Consider the following 15,350-nt stretch of genomic DNA (forward strand, 5'->3'; position numbering starts at 1 on the left):
AAAAATTGTATGTTTACATTAATTGAAATGATAAAACGTTATTATTAATAGTGCTCCTTTAAATTGTGCCCTAAATCTGTCAGGTATCTATATTTATGAAGCTGTTATTTACATACCAGAAAGTGTGTAATGAGGGTGAAGTGGTCTAGTTTTATTGTATTTAGGCTGCAGCTCAGCAGTTACAGCACAGCGGTGGCTCTGTTCAGGCTCCCTGACCCCTGCAGCCCATGCCATTGTGAGGGACTGTTATTAATTAGACATGCTCATCCCCTACCGCCTTCAGTTACTACACAAACATCAGACATTGCCAAATAAATCTACTCTTACTGCTGCCTGATGGATGAAACAGGCTTTCTCCCTGTATGGGTCTAATGTTTTACATCTGTAACTTATACTAATACGAAAAAGAGTGAAAGTCCATTGCAAATGTGGATGAGATATTAATGTAGGAAATGAGCTTTCAACAAAGGTAATACAAATTAATGTAAGAGGGGAAACCAACAAATATACCACAATTCACTTTTGGATTCAAATTAATTGAAATAAATGAGGAAGATGTTTTATCTACTGAATTCATGTTCAGATACACAAAGATGCGAATGTTCACTGCTGCCCATGCATGGTTTGCTGAATTTCTCTAGGTGCTGCCAAATACTGAGCTGCCTGTTATTCAAAATCAGGCCCATTATCTGTGTCCCAGCCAGTGGCGTAACTATAGAGGGTACAGTGGATGCGCTTGCTAGGGGTCCCGGCGACTTAGGGGGCCCGCAAGCCCAGCAAGCATCCCTCTGCACCCTCTGTAGCACGGCCGGCCAAGCTGCTGGTGCAACTTGGAACGATGATCTCTGAAGCAATCAGAGACTAAAGACACCTCTGATCTCTTCAGAGGCCAACGTTCCCAGCAGTGCTTAAAGTGGTCCTAGAGAAGTGGAGGAACTCACCCTCCCTCTTGTAAAAAGGAGTGTGGTCACAAAAGAAAGGGGTGTGGCCTCAAAGGGGGCATGGTCACATAATAGTATTTCCAATTCAAATTACACCACACAGTAGCACAATCTTGATTCACATTACACCACATAGTAGTGTCCCTTATTCATGTATGACACACAGCAGTGCCCTTTTTACACAATGCCCACATTTGTGCCCCTTATACACAATGCCCATAGTAGTAGTGCCCCTTATACAATGCCAACAGCAGTAGTGCCCCTTATGCAAATGCAATGCCCATTGTAGTGGTGCCCCTGATGCAGTGCCCCCAGTAGTGGTGCCCCTTATGCAGTGCCCACAGTAGTGGCGCCCCTTATGCAGTGCCCACAGTAGTGGTAGTGCCCCTTTTGCAGTGGCCTCAGTAGTGGTAGCGCCCCTTATACAGCCCCCTCAGTAGTAGTGCCCCCAGTAGTAGTGCCCCTTATGCAGTGCCCCCAGTATTGGTAGTGTCCCTTATGCAGTGCCCACAGTGATAGTGCCCCTTATTCAGTGCTCCCAATAGTGGTGCCCCTTATGCAATGCCCCCAATAGTGGTGCCCCTTATGCAGTGCCCCTTATGCAGTGCCTCCAGTAGTGGTGCCCTTTATGCAGAGCCCACAGTAGTGGTAGTGCCCCTTATTCAGTGCCCCCAGGAGTGGTGCCCCTTGTAGTAATGCCCCCATAGTAATGTCCTCAATAGTAATGCCCCCAGTAGTAGTAGTGCCTCCTGTGTAATGCCCTCAGTAGTAATGCCCCCAGTATTAATGCCCCCCAGTAGTAGCGCCCCCAGTAGTAAAGCCCCCTGTGTAGTGCCCCCATGTGTAATGCCCTCAGTAGTAATACCCCCAGTATTAATGCCCCCCAGTAGTAGTGCCCCCAGTAGTAGTGCCCCCAGTAGTAAAGCCCCCCTGTGTAGTGCCCCCCTGTGTAATGCCCTTAGTAGTGGTGCCCTCTGTGTAATGCCCCCTGTGTACTGCCCCCAGTATGAGTGCCCTCTGCAGTGCCAGATTAAGGTCCACATGGGCCTGGAGCTGAAATGTATCAAGGGCCTATTGTATGCTGCTGCAGGGGTGTGACTAGTTATGTGTTATGACCAGTGCTGTGGGGAGTGGTCTGTACAGAGGGTGTGGCTAGCACCATGATGGGCATAGCTAGCGCCAACCTTCAACCATCTCTCACATGCATATATATTTGCCACCAAACCCCCAGCCACACATATTTTGGTAGGCCGATAGTGGTCAGCTCTGTGCAGGTTGCTGCCTGTACTACACTACCTTACCCCCCACCCTGAAATACCTGTCACCCATCAATTAATGCTGTATACAGAATCTCTTACCCACTACAATCCCTCAAACACTGAAATACCCGTCATTCACTATCACTCACCAATCCCATATCTGACCATCTGTAATTACTGTCACCACCACTCCCTGACCCTGTAACTGACACACTGATATAACCCTCACTCACCATCATGCCCCAACCACATAACGGACACAAGGCCTGATTCAGAGCCGGACCCTCTGACCAGAGCGCTTGCTCTGAATCAGGGCCCTCCTACCTAAACTTGGAGCGGCCTCCTGGCCGCTCGCATAGCTGTGGGTGACCATCCACAGCATATGCGAGCGGCCAAAAAGATGGTCGCGATGGTCAAGACAATCGTGACCATCGGGCTTGCGACGAGACCCTGCGGTAGGGTCTCGGTGACCACAAGCCCTGGAGTGATTTTGGCTCTATTAGAGCCAAAATCACTCCCACTGACATCACTAGTGATGTCAGTGGGGCCGGACCCAGATGGTAGGCGTTCCCATGGGAACGTCTCCGTCTGGCAGCCATGCCCCCGGCACGCCCACCCAAGGGGGCATGCTGTCAATCAACATCGACAGCACGCCCCCTTTGGTGCGAGACCCCGAGCGACTGCTTCCCCATCGCTAGCCGGGTCTCGCGCATGCGCACGACGGAGCAGCCTCCGTCGTGCGCATGCGCACTAGGGCACCACCAACCCGCTTGCGAGCTCTCAGCGCTCGCGAGCGGATCTGAATCAGGCCCTCAGATCTGTATGTTCTGTATTGTGTGGTACTCCCTCATCTGTATGTTCTGTGTGGTGTTATACTCCCTCATCTGTATGTTCTGTGTGGTGTGATACTCCCTCATCTGTATGTTCTGTGTTGTGTGATACTCCCTCATCTGTATGTTCTGTGTTGTGTGATACTCCCTCATCTGTATGTTCTGTGTGGTGTGATACTCCCTCATCTGTATGTTCTGTGTTGTGTGATACTCCCTCATCTGTATGTTCTGTGTGGTGTGATACTCCCTCATCTGTATGTTCTGTGTGGTGTGATACTCCCTCATCTGTATGTTCTGTGTTGTCTGATACTCCCTCATCTGTATGTTCTGTGTTGTCTGATACTCCCTCATCTGTATGTTCTGTGTGGTGTGATACTCCCTCATCTGTATGTTCTGTGTGGTGTGATACTCCCTCATCTGTATGTTCTGTGTTGTGTGATACTCCCTCATCTGTATGTTCTGTGTTGTGTGATACTCCCTCATCTGTATGTTCTGTGTTGTGTGATACTCCCTCATCTGTATGTTCTGTGTGGTGTGATACTCCCTCATCTGTATGTTCTGTGTGGTGTGATACTCCCTCATCTGTATGTTCTGTGTGGTGTGATACTCCCTCATCTGTATGTTCTGTGTTGTGTGATACTCCCTCATCTGTATGTTCTGTGTTGTGTGATACCCCCTCATCTGTATGTTCCATATTGTGCTACCCCCCCTTTGTGTCCATTATTATGTGTCCCTTTCTGTGTCCATTATTATGTGTCCCCCGCCTGTGTCCATTATTATATGTCCCCCGTCTGTGTCCATTATTATGTGTCCCCCGTCTGTGTCCATTATTATGTGTCCCCCGTCTGTGTCCATTATTATGTGTCCCCCGTCTGTGTCCATTATTATGTCCTCCCTCTGTGTCCATTATTATGTGTCCCCCCTCTGTGTCCATTATTATGTGTCCCCCCTCTGTGTCCATTATTATGTCCCCCCTCTGTGTCCATTATTATGCGTCCCCCCCCTCTGTGTCCATTATTATGCGTCCCCCCGCTCTGTGTCCATTATTATATGCCCCCCGTGTCCATTATTATGTCCCTTCCTCCTCTGTGTCCATTATTATGCCCCCTGTGTCCATTATTATGTCTCCCCCTCTGGGTCCAATATTATGCCCCCCCGTGTCCATTATTGTGTCCCCAACTGTCAATAATCATGTGCCCCCCTCTGTGTCCATAATTATGTCCCCTTTTGTGTCCATTACAGTGCTCCTCACCTCCCCCTTTTTCAGTGTTCTGCTCTTTCCACCCCTCGTAGATCACTTACCCTGTTCTCTGTTCCTCGGCATCGGCTCCTCCTGCGGGCTTATACTGACAGGAAGGTCTCACTACTGACACATGCTGCCAGCAGTAGCGCTACTGAAGTCAGGAAGATTCAGTCAGCAGCACTGCCTTCTCAGTCCACCATTGGGTCAATGGCGGCAACGTAGAGCCCCGTGGCACCTATATGACGTCGCACTGCGTGCCGTCACATAGCATAGAGAAGAGGCTGAGGCAAGTACGCGATGCGGGGAGGGCTTGTGAAGCAAAGCCTTCCACTGCACCGCTCTTTGAATGCCTGGCGGCCAGGACACGGAGGACTGGGAGGTGCTTCTGGGTGGGCAGGGGTAGAAGACAGAGGTGGTTGTTTGGGCTATGGGTTGAATGGGCAAGACCTCAGAAGACCGCTGTTTGGGACAGGAAAACATTTTTTTCTTGTCTCCATCGTATCTTCCTTGTGGGCCTATTTTCATGGGAGGGCCTGGAGCTGCAGCTCCACCCGCCCCATTGTGAATCCGGCCCCCAGTAGGAATTCCCCCGTGTGTATTGACCCCAGTAATAATGCCCCCAGTAGTAATGCCCTTCTGCTTACACAAAAAACCCCAAAAAACAATACTTACCTTAAGCCCCACTCCTGCGTGGCTCCTGTCCGCCTAGCTGCTCTGAGTCCTCTGAGTCCTCTGAAGTTACTATAGGAGAGACGTCATGACGTGACGTCATGACGTCTCTCCCATAGAGCCCTTGGGGGGAGTGGAGCCGGAAGCCGGAGCTCAAGAGTGAGCTCCAGCCTCCGGCTGCCGCTAACACTGCGGGGTGGGAGCCGGGTTTGGAGCCGCATCCCGGCCTTGAGAGGCACAGAGACACAGTCAGTCTAATGTGGTGCCGGTCGCAAGCCAATCAGTGCTCGCAAACCGCCAGCCAATCAGCAGAAGCTACTGGTCCGTGAGCTCCAATTGGTTCTTGAGCGGTGCCACATTACAATGACGGCAGTACTGACCGTCCATGCCACCCCGAGCTCACCCACAGCACGGCTCTGGCAGGTAAGAGAAGGGAGATGGGGCATTACTGTGGCTTAATGTGTAAGGAGCCTTACTATGGCATAATGTGTAAGGAGCCTTACTATGGCATAATGTGTAAGAGGCCTTACTGTGGCATAATGTAAAAGAGGCCTTACTATGGCATAATGTGTAAGGGGCCTTACTGTGGAATAATGTAAAGGGCTCCTTACTGTGGCATAATGTGTAAGGGGCCTTACTGTGGCATAATGTAAAGGGGTCCCTACTGTGGCATAATGTATATGTGGCATTACTGTGGCATAAGAGTCATTAATGAATGGCATAATGTGTTATAAGGGTCATTACTGTGTCACAAAACCACATACCCTTTTCATCCTATATGTTGTATTTTTTTTTGGGTGGGGGGGGGCACACCAAATTATGTCCTTGCCCCGGGTGATAAAAATCCTAGTTTCGGCCCTGCCAACATTCTCACTCACTCACTTCCTAGTGAAGTGTGCAGGATAAGAAGATAATTGCCGGGAATCGTGGCTCCGTCTGCTGGGGACGGGCTAAATGACACAAAACTGTGTCATTTAGTGCTGTCCCGCGATTCGCTGCAGTTTGCCAGGATGGGGCGGGGCCTAATAACATAGAAGCCTGCCCCTGCCCCCCGAAGTGACCAGCTGCGTCTCCTATCTGGGCTCCTCCTGGAGAGACTTTAAAAGTCTGCAAGTATGGTTTATAGCACTCAAATTCTAGCTATCAGTTCCTAGATCGGTGTCTCTCAAACTTGCTGCTCAGGACCCCTAACAGTTTTCCAGACCACATATCCGGTGCAGAGGTGTATTCATTACTAACTGACATATTCTAAAGATCCACAGGTGTTCTAGAAAACATGAACTGTTAGGGCTCCTGAGGACTGAGGGCCTGATTCAGAGCCGGACGCTCTGAACGAGCGCTCGCTCTGAATCAGGGCGTTTTTTTTTTTTTTTTTGTGCGGCCTCCTGGCCGCTCGCAGTGACCACCCACAGCTATTGCGAGCGGCCAGGTTGATGGTCGCGATGGTCAAGACCATCACGACCATCGGGCCTGCCCTCCTACCAAACGGGGTGAGCTGTCAATCAACATTGACAGCTCGCCCCCCTGTGGTGCGAGCCCCGGAGCGATGGAACACCCGTCGCTAGCTGGGTCTCGCGCATGCGCACGACGGAGCCGGCTCCGTCGTGCGCATGCCCAGTGGGCAAACATCGACCCGGTTGCGAGCGCCAAGCGCTTGCGACCGGGTCTGAATCAGGCCCTGAGTTTGAGAATCACTGTACTAGATAAATGACAGCTGGAACCTGATCGATTTCTCATGCAGCCCCGCTATTACCAGAGCTCATCTCGTCTCCATTGATACTAAAGGCGATCTTGTAGTGGCACCAATTCAAACTTAGCTTTTCACAGTTTCACGTCAAGCTGGCATTATGTTTACGAAGCAGCCCCCGGTGAGGAGATAGAGGGCCCCATTTATCAACGAAGGTAAACACTAGCGGCATTTTTCGTTTAGTATCACTGTGATACAAACAAAAATGCCACTGGTATTTATCAATACTTACCCATCCGGCGGTGTCCAGCGAAGTCCTCCTGGTCTGCGAGGTCCTCCACTCGGCTGCTGCCAGTGATGGGGGTCTTGTGTCATGCACATGTGCACAGGGGTGTATCTAGGGATCCAAGCGCCCCTGGCAATGTAATGTACTGGCGCCCCCCTACCCCCCTTATGCAGTGCCCCCAGTAGTAATCCCCCCTATGCTGCATTGCCCCCAGTAGTAGCCCCCCTATACAGTGCCCCCAGTAGTAATCCCCCCTATGCTGCATTGCCCCCAGTAGTAGTCCCCCCTATGCAGTGCCCCCAGTAGTAGTCCCCTCTATACAGTGCCCCCAGTAGTAATCCTCCCTATGCTGCATTGCCCCCAGTAGTAGTCCACCCTATACAGTGCCCCCAGTAGTAGCCCCCCTATACAGTGCCCCAAGTAGTAATCCCCCCTATGCTGCATTGCCCCCAGTAGTAGCCCCTGTATACATTGCCCCCAAGAGTAGCCCCCGTATACATTGCCCCCAGTAGTAGTCCCCTATACAGTGCCCCCAGTAGTGGCCACACCTATACAGTGCCCCCAGTTGTAGACCCCCCTATACAGTGCCCCCAGTAGTGGCCACCCCTATACAGTGCCCTCAGTAGTGGCCACCCCTATACAGTGCCCCCAGTTGTAGGCCCCCCTATACAGTGCCCCCCGTAGTGGCCACCCCTATACAGTGCTCCCTGTAGTGGCCACCCCCCATAAATTGCCCCCAGTAATGGCCACTCCAATACAGTAGCGGTCACCCCCCCATAAAGTGCCCCAGTAGCGGACACCCCCTATTTCAGTGCCCCCCCCTCTAGAGTCCCGGCCCACTCTCCTCCTGGATGGGAGATACGTCATGACGTATGACGTCTCTCCCATCGCATGCTGCGGGGGGAGCCGGAACACGGAGCTCATGAGTGAGCTCCAGCCGGTTCCCTCCGCGGACGACGCAGCAGCTAATGAGAGTCTGTCTGACTCTCATTAGCGGGCTGCTATTACAAACACACAGCCACCGCTGGCGGCTGTCTGTTTGTAAACTGTGTAGGGCAGACCGCTCTCACTGCGGTCTGCCCTACACTTGTGTGGCCGAGGGACTTGTCCACCCCTAGGCTACTGGTGGCACTGCCGGGTGGCGCCCCCTCTTTGGTCGGCGCCCCTGGCGAGTGCCATCCTGGCCAATGGGTAGATACGCCCCTGCATGTGCATGACACGGGGATCCAGTAGTGCCTGGAAGGCTTCACTAAAGGAGTTATACTTCATTAATAAATTGGGCCCAGGGTCCTCCCTTTCTTTTCCTTCCCCCGGCAGGATGTCACACAAGCTACTCCGTTTCCCCATTTATTATGGTGGCCCTGGTTCCCTGTTGAAAAATATACCAAGTAGTGATATTTACGAATACAATAAAATGAATGCTTAAAGGCTGGAGATTGAGGAGTTGTCAGTGATAACCTCACGTTATAAGGAGAGCATATGGGATAACCATGGATATCGCCAGAAAAATTGCGTTTCTGATGAAGTTTATATTCATGAATGTTTATTTTGACAGATGCGCCTTTGTGTGGTTATAATGTCATTTTTTTATTTGGGGTAACAAGCTGGATTTGTTCTGCACACAATTTGGCGCATATAACTACCTCCGACGCATGCACACTGCTACATTTTCCCAACTACTACACAAAGCCTAACCCCAGAGCATTACGCACGCAGTGTGGTCGCATACCTCCCAACATAGGAGACTCCAAGTTCGGAACTTCAGCGCGCGCTCCCGAAAAAGGGGCGTGATCTGTCCATAAAGGGGCGTGGCCTAGCGGCACATCCCCTTTTACATCACTAATGGGCGTGCCTAGCATCTCCGAGATGCTGGACTGCCCACAGGATTCCTCCCCGCACTGTGAATAGATGCCGTACGCATGTGCATGGCATCTATTCTCTCTCTGCTCACCCGCTGCTCTGCTATGCAGAGCAGCAGTGCGTGCTCCCCATAACTTTCCCCCCCACCCCGGGACACTGTGGCCAGTGGGTGGGACAGCGGGACAGTCCCAAAAAAACGGGACTGTCCAGCTGAATGCGGGGCAGTTGGGAGGTATGGGTGCATTTGTGAGAGGGCCAAATTACCGTGTGGCAATGCAGTATAATACGACTATCCTGTGAATACAGGCCCTGATTCAGAGCCGGACGCTCTGACAGAGCGCTCGTTAATCAGGGCCGTCCTTCTTCAGTTGTAGAGCGGCCTCCTGGCCGCTCGTATAGCTGTGGGTGACCACCCACAGCTATAGCGAGCGGCCAGGAAGATGGTCATGATGGTCAAGACCATTGCGACAATCGGGCTTACGACGAGACCCTTGTGGTAGGGTCTCATTGCCGCAAGCCCTGAAGTGCTTTTGGCTCTATCAGAGCCAAAAGCACTCCCGCTGACATCACTCGTGATGTCAGTGGGGCCGGCCCCAGTCGGTAGGCGTTCCCATGGGAACGCCTCCATCTGGGCAGCCACGCCCCCGGCACTCCCACCAAAGGGGGCATGCTGTCACTCACCATCGACAGCATGCCCCCTTTGTAGCGAGACCCATAGCGATGGCTTGCCTGTCGCTATCCGGGTCTCGTGCATGCGCACGACGGAGCCGGGTCTGTCGTGCGCATGCGCACTGGGCCAACATCAACCCGCTTGCGAGCGCTCAGCGGTCGTGAGCGGGTCTGAATTAGGCCCACAGTGTTTTGTTTCTGTGGTAACCTGCAGTACAAAACGTTAGTTAACACTGCATTTGTTTAGGATGCATAGAGGATGGTGGCAGTGACAGAGAGACTAGAACAATGCCCACCTCAGCTCAAATCCTCTGTTGAACAATTTACATACCATGGGGTCTATTCATGTAAAACATGAAGGGGGTACCATAAATTACCACTATATATCGCATCTTATATCGATGCTATGGGGAAAATTCAATTAGCTGCAGTACTTTTGAGATACCCCATAAGGACCCCCATACTCGTGGACTTTTAAATGCTGCCCTGTACTGGGGAATGTCCTGGAACTTCAGTAAGCAGGGACTCTAGAACCCAGGAGACTGGACAGTGGCCCTGATTCAGAGCCAGACGCTCTGAAAGAGCGCTCGCTCTAAAGCAGGGCGTTTTTTTTTTGTGCGGCGTCCTGGCCACTCGCATAGCTGTGGGTGACCACCCACAGCTATAGCAAGCTGCCGGCCAGGTTGATGGTCGCAATGGTCAAGACCATCGCGGCCATCGGGCTTGCGACGAGACCCTTGTGGTAGGGTCTCGTGGCCGCAAGCCCCAGAGAGATTTCGGCTCTAACAGAACCGGAATCTCTCCACTGACCTCACGAGGGAACGCCTCCGTTTGGGCAGCCACCCCCCAGGCCTGCCCACCAAAGGGGACGAGCTGTCACTCAACATCGACAGCTCGCCCCCTTTGGATTGCCCGTCGCTAGCCGGGTCTCGCGCATGCGCATGACGGAGCCTGCTCCGTCGTGCGCAGTCACGCTGTGGGCCACAATCGACCCGGTTGCGAGCGCTCAGCGCTCGCAACCGGGTCTGAATCAGGCCCAGTGTATGCTTCAGTGCAGAGCTGAAAGTGAAACTAGGGGGCCTATTCATCACTTAATTTATACAAAAGCAGCTGAAAAATTAAATTTTCACCCAATTTTGTATCATTTAAGTGTCAGGGCTATTCATCATTCATGTAATGCAGGAGATATCACAGATATCTCCTGGTTAAAAATGTGCATCGATAATTTCCACAATCCCCATACTGTAGTACTATGCAGTCCCCATACTATAGTACTATGCAGTCCCCATACTATAGTACTATACAGTCCCCATACTATACAGTCCCCATACTGTAGTACTATGCAGTCCCCATACTGTAGTACTATGCAGTCCCCATACTATAGTACTATGCAGTCCCCATACTATAGTACTATACAGTCCCATACTATAGTACTTTACAGTCCCCATACTATAGTACAGGGGAGTTTTAAGAGAGGAGGGGGCCCATGTGCAACCTTTGTTTGTGCCCCCTCCTCTCTGACAGCGGCTCAGCGGAAGTGAGTGATGTAGATTCTAGCTTGAAGCCAAAATCTACAGCGCATGCGCAGGTCTCCGGGAAAATGGCGTCCGCACCTACTTTCCCGGGGACATCTTTCCTGCGCAGATCATTGGGAAAATGGCCGCCGCCATTTTCCCAGTGAGTGTTCGCTGCGGAGCAGCACTTCGGGAATCTGCGGAAAGGTAAGTATATTTACTTATGGGTGCAGGGTGTGAGGTGTGGCCCCCTGGCCCAGGGGCCCTTGTGCCCCGCACAGCCTGCACCCATTATAGATATGCTACTGCTATAGTACTATACAGTCCCCATACTATGGTACTATGCAGTCCCCATACTATAGTACTATGCAGTCCCCATACTATAGTACTATGCAGTCCCCATACTGTAGTACTATACAGTCCCCATACTATAGTACTATATAGTCCCCATACTATAGTACTATGCAGTCCCCATACTATAGTACTATGCAGTCCCCATACTATAGTACTATGCAGTCCCCATACTATAGTACTATGCAGTCCCCATACTATAGTACTATACAGCCCCCATACTGCAGTACTATGCAGTCCCCATACTGTAGTACTATGCAGTCCCCATAATGTAGTACTATGCAGTCCCCATACTGTAGTACTATGCAGTCCCCCATACTGTAGTACTATGCAGTCCCCATACTGTAGTACTATGCAGTCCCCATACTGTAGTACTATGCAGTCCCCATACTGTAGTACTATGCAGTCCCCATACTGTAGTACTATGCAGCCCCCATACTGTAGTACTATGCAGTCCCCATACTGCAGTACTATGCAGTCCCCATACTATAGCACTATGCAGTCCCCATACTATAGCACTATGCAGTCCCCATACTATAGCACTATGCAGTCCCCATACTATAATACTATGCAGTCCCCATACTGTAGTACTATGCAGTCCTCATACTGTAGTACTATGCAGTCCCCATACTGTAGTACTATGCAGTCCCCATACTGTAGTACTATGCAGTCCCCATACTGTAGTACTATGCAGTCCCCATACTGTAGTACTATGCAGTCCCCATACTGTAGTACTATACAGTCCCCATACTATAGTACTATACAGTCCTCATACTATAGTAGTATACAGTCCCCATACTGCAGTACTATACAGCCCCCATACTATAGTACTATGCAGCCCCCATACTATAGTACTATGCAGTCCCCATACTGTAGTACTATGCAGTCCCCATACTGTAGTACTATGCAGTCCCCATACTGTAGTACTATGCAGTCCCCATACTATAGTACTATACAGTCCCCATACTATAGTACTATACAGTCCCCATACTATAGTACTATACAGTCCCCATACTTTAGTATGGGGATGTGGAAATTATGAAATTCATCAAGTTCCGAAAAAGCATTTGTTTTGGAACTTGACAGTGATGCTGAACGCCACTCTGAGATGGCGCACAGCATCCAATGCAGCAGAGGGATCTGAAAAGATCCCTCCCTGCTGTGTCCACTTCATACTTGCCTACACTCAAGGAAGTCGCGGGAGGCTCCTGATTTTTCGGGTAACACTTCGAACCCCCGGAAGTGTAGGTAGATCTCCTGCCCACTTCCTACTGAAGTGGTCAGGGTGGGGAGATTTAATGGGGAATTTGCGGGTCTGCGATGAGGGGGAGGGGCTAAACATAATGACTTGTCATTTAGCCCCGCCCCTCCTCACAAACCCTCGAATTGCAGTCTTTTCTGGGAAAGGGATGGAGCCTAATGACATCACCAGTCCGGCCCCACCCCCTGATCCAGCCTGCTCCCAGAAAGCTGTTCTACAATATCGGTAAGTATGGTCCACTTGCCTGCCTGACGCTCCCTCCCAGCTCCCAGAGCAGTCCTTCCGTGAGCCGGGGCCAGGAGAGCGCACAGTAGCAGCGGCCAATGGGGTCAGCGGTGGCGGGGGTCCTACAGCGAGCAGCTGGGGTGACAGGGAGGGCCAAGTCTCCGGCAGCAGTAGCAGCTTAGCCGAGTAGGTCCCCAGCACAGCAGCGGCGGCGGGTGGCCTACTTGGTGCAGCAGGTCTCAGCAGGGGGGGGCGCACAGTCTTCAGCGGCCGCAGCATGAGACCTACTCGGTGCATGCAGCAGGTCTCAGCAGGGGGGAGAGGGAGGCGGTGGCAGCTTTACAAAGATGGGGGTTGGGGTGGGGGGGTGAGATACTGCCCATTAACAGTCTGTGTAGTTGACATTTCACAAGTTAAAATGCTATACCAATTCATTTTTCATCTTGTGGTTACATCACTGATACAATGACATTGTATCAGTGATTTAACCACAAGATTAACCTCAATTAATCTTGCGGCTACGATGTAGCGGTTCCCACCATAGACGTCTATGGGGATTTCTCACCATAGACGTCTATGGAACACACAGGCTGGCCGCATTCAGCTAATCAGGGAGCTGCTCCGACGGAGATGCTCCCTGATTGGCTGGTGGCGCCTTCACTGACAGGGCACACATGTGCCCCGATCATTTACGCGGAGCAAAGGTATGTGTACACACATACCTTTGCTCAGTCCGTATGGTTCGTTTTTTTTTCGTTTTTTTATTTTAACCCCTGGATTGCCTACTCGGACAAGTGGACGTGATCTACACCAACAGTCCAGGTTTTAAGGACCGCCATAGTTGAGCACAGGTGACTTATACCCCTTTTCCACCTAAATTCTGTGTCTGACCCGAAGTTGGAACAAAGGGCCTGATTCAGAGACTGACGCTCTGAACGAGCGCTCGCTCTGAATCAGGGCGTTTTTTAATTTTTTTTGTGCGGCCTCCTGGCCGCTCGCATAGTTGCGAGCGGCCACGTTGATGGTCGCGATGGTCAAGACTATCGCGACCAACGGGCTTGCGACGTGACCCTTGTGGTAGGGTCTCGTCTCCGCAAGCCCCAGAGCTTCTGGCTGTAATAGAGCAGGAAGCTCTCCCACTGACATCACTGGTGATGTCAGTGGGGCCGCCCCCAAATGGCAGGTGTCCCTTCGGGAACGCCTCTGTTTGGCCAGCCACCCCCCCTGCCCGCCTACCAAACGGGGCGAGCTGTCAATCACCATCGACAGCTCGCCCCCTTTGGGGCGAGACCCGGAGCGACGGAGCACCCGTCGCTAGCCGGATCTCACGCAAGCGCACGATGGAGCCGGGTCCGTCGTGCACATGCCCAGTGGGCAAACATAGACCCGGTTGCGAGCGCTCAGTGCTTGCGACCGGGTCTGAATCAGGCCCAAAGTTCCTATCCGGATCAGACCCGGAATTTTGCCGGCGCCGACTCGGGATATTTCCGGGTCGGCGCCGCTCACACCGGAGTCGGGTCTGCATAGACCCGGCTTTTCCAGAGTGAAAGTGGTAGCTTGTAGATGACATCATCTCCAAGCGCCACTGAAGCTGGACCAATCGGCTGGCTAGCAGCGCACTTCAGGTCATCGTGACCCGGAGTGCGCCGTTCTCACAGCAGGGTTTCACGGGCTACACCAGTCTTAAACCTGCTAGTTACCTGGGTTGGATTGCCGGGGCTCGACCCAGCGATCCAACCCTCTCCCCTTTTACACAAGGGAGCTGCCCGGGTTAACCCTTCAAAAACCCGGGTTTTAGCTCCGGTGTAAAAGGGGTATTAATTAGTACCTTAGTTATTTTGATTTAACCATCTGTGCTTAAGCATGATCACTAAAACCAGGACTGTTAGTGTGCCTTGAGGACCGAGGTTGGGAATCACTGGTCTATAGTAATGATATAATCGCACGATGTGAGCAAAGTAAGAACTCTCGCAGGCAGGGAAAACAGAGAAGATGCAAAATGCTTCAGCAGAAACTATTTTCAATCAGCAGCACCTTATTATTGCCTACAGCATTGCTCTGCCTATGCAGATCTTTTACATACTAGCCAAAGCTTTAAGCATAATGTGTTTGGCATCAGACAAGAGCCCACTTGCCAACTTTCTTGATCTGTCCTCAAGGAGATCAGGGGAGCTGATGATCTAGGTGGGAGGTTTGCGGGTATGGTGCTATGAAGTCATCGTGGTCCAGCTCCTGTGCCACTTTTGGTCTGCGGAGGCGTCTCCTGAGAGCAGAGAAAAGGCATGCACCTTGATCTGCGCTGGACAAACCATCTCTTTGCACCTGTAAATAATATATATTTGTTTAATCACCTACTATTCAAACATCCAAATAGTATTTGATTTTGTTTGTAGGTGCATATTATTGTATTCATTTAAATATGTAATTGAATCTGTCTTCTTTCACTTTAGTAGAATTCTACAAGAATTGGAAAGAGGCTGTTAAAAAAAACATCATTAAAAAAATAAAATGATAAAAAATTAATTTAGTAACGTTACCTGCTTCACAGAACTGAG

This window comes from Taudactylus pleione, unplaced genomic scaffold (genome assembly GCF_031769625.1).
Source record: "Taudactylus pleione unplaced genomic scaffold, aTauple2 ptg000329l, whole genome shotgun sequence".
Lineage (NCBI taxonomy): Eukaryota > Metazoa > Chordata > Amphibia > Anura > Myobatrachidae > Taudactylus > Taudactylus pleione.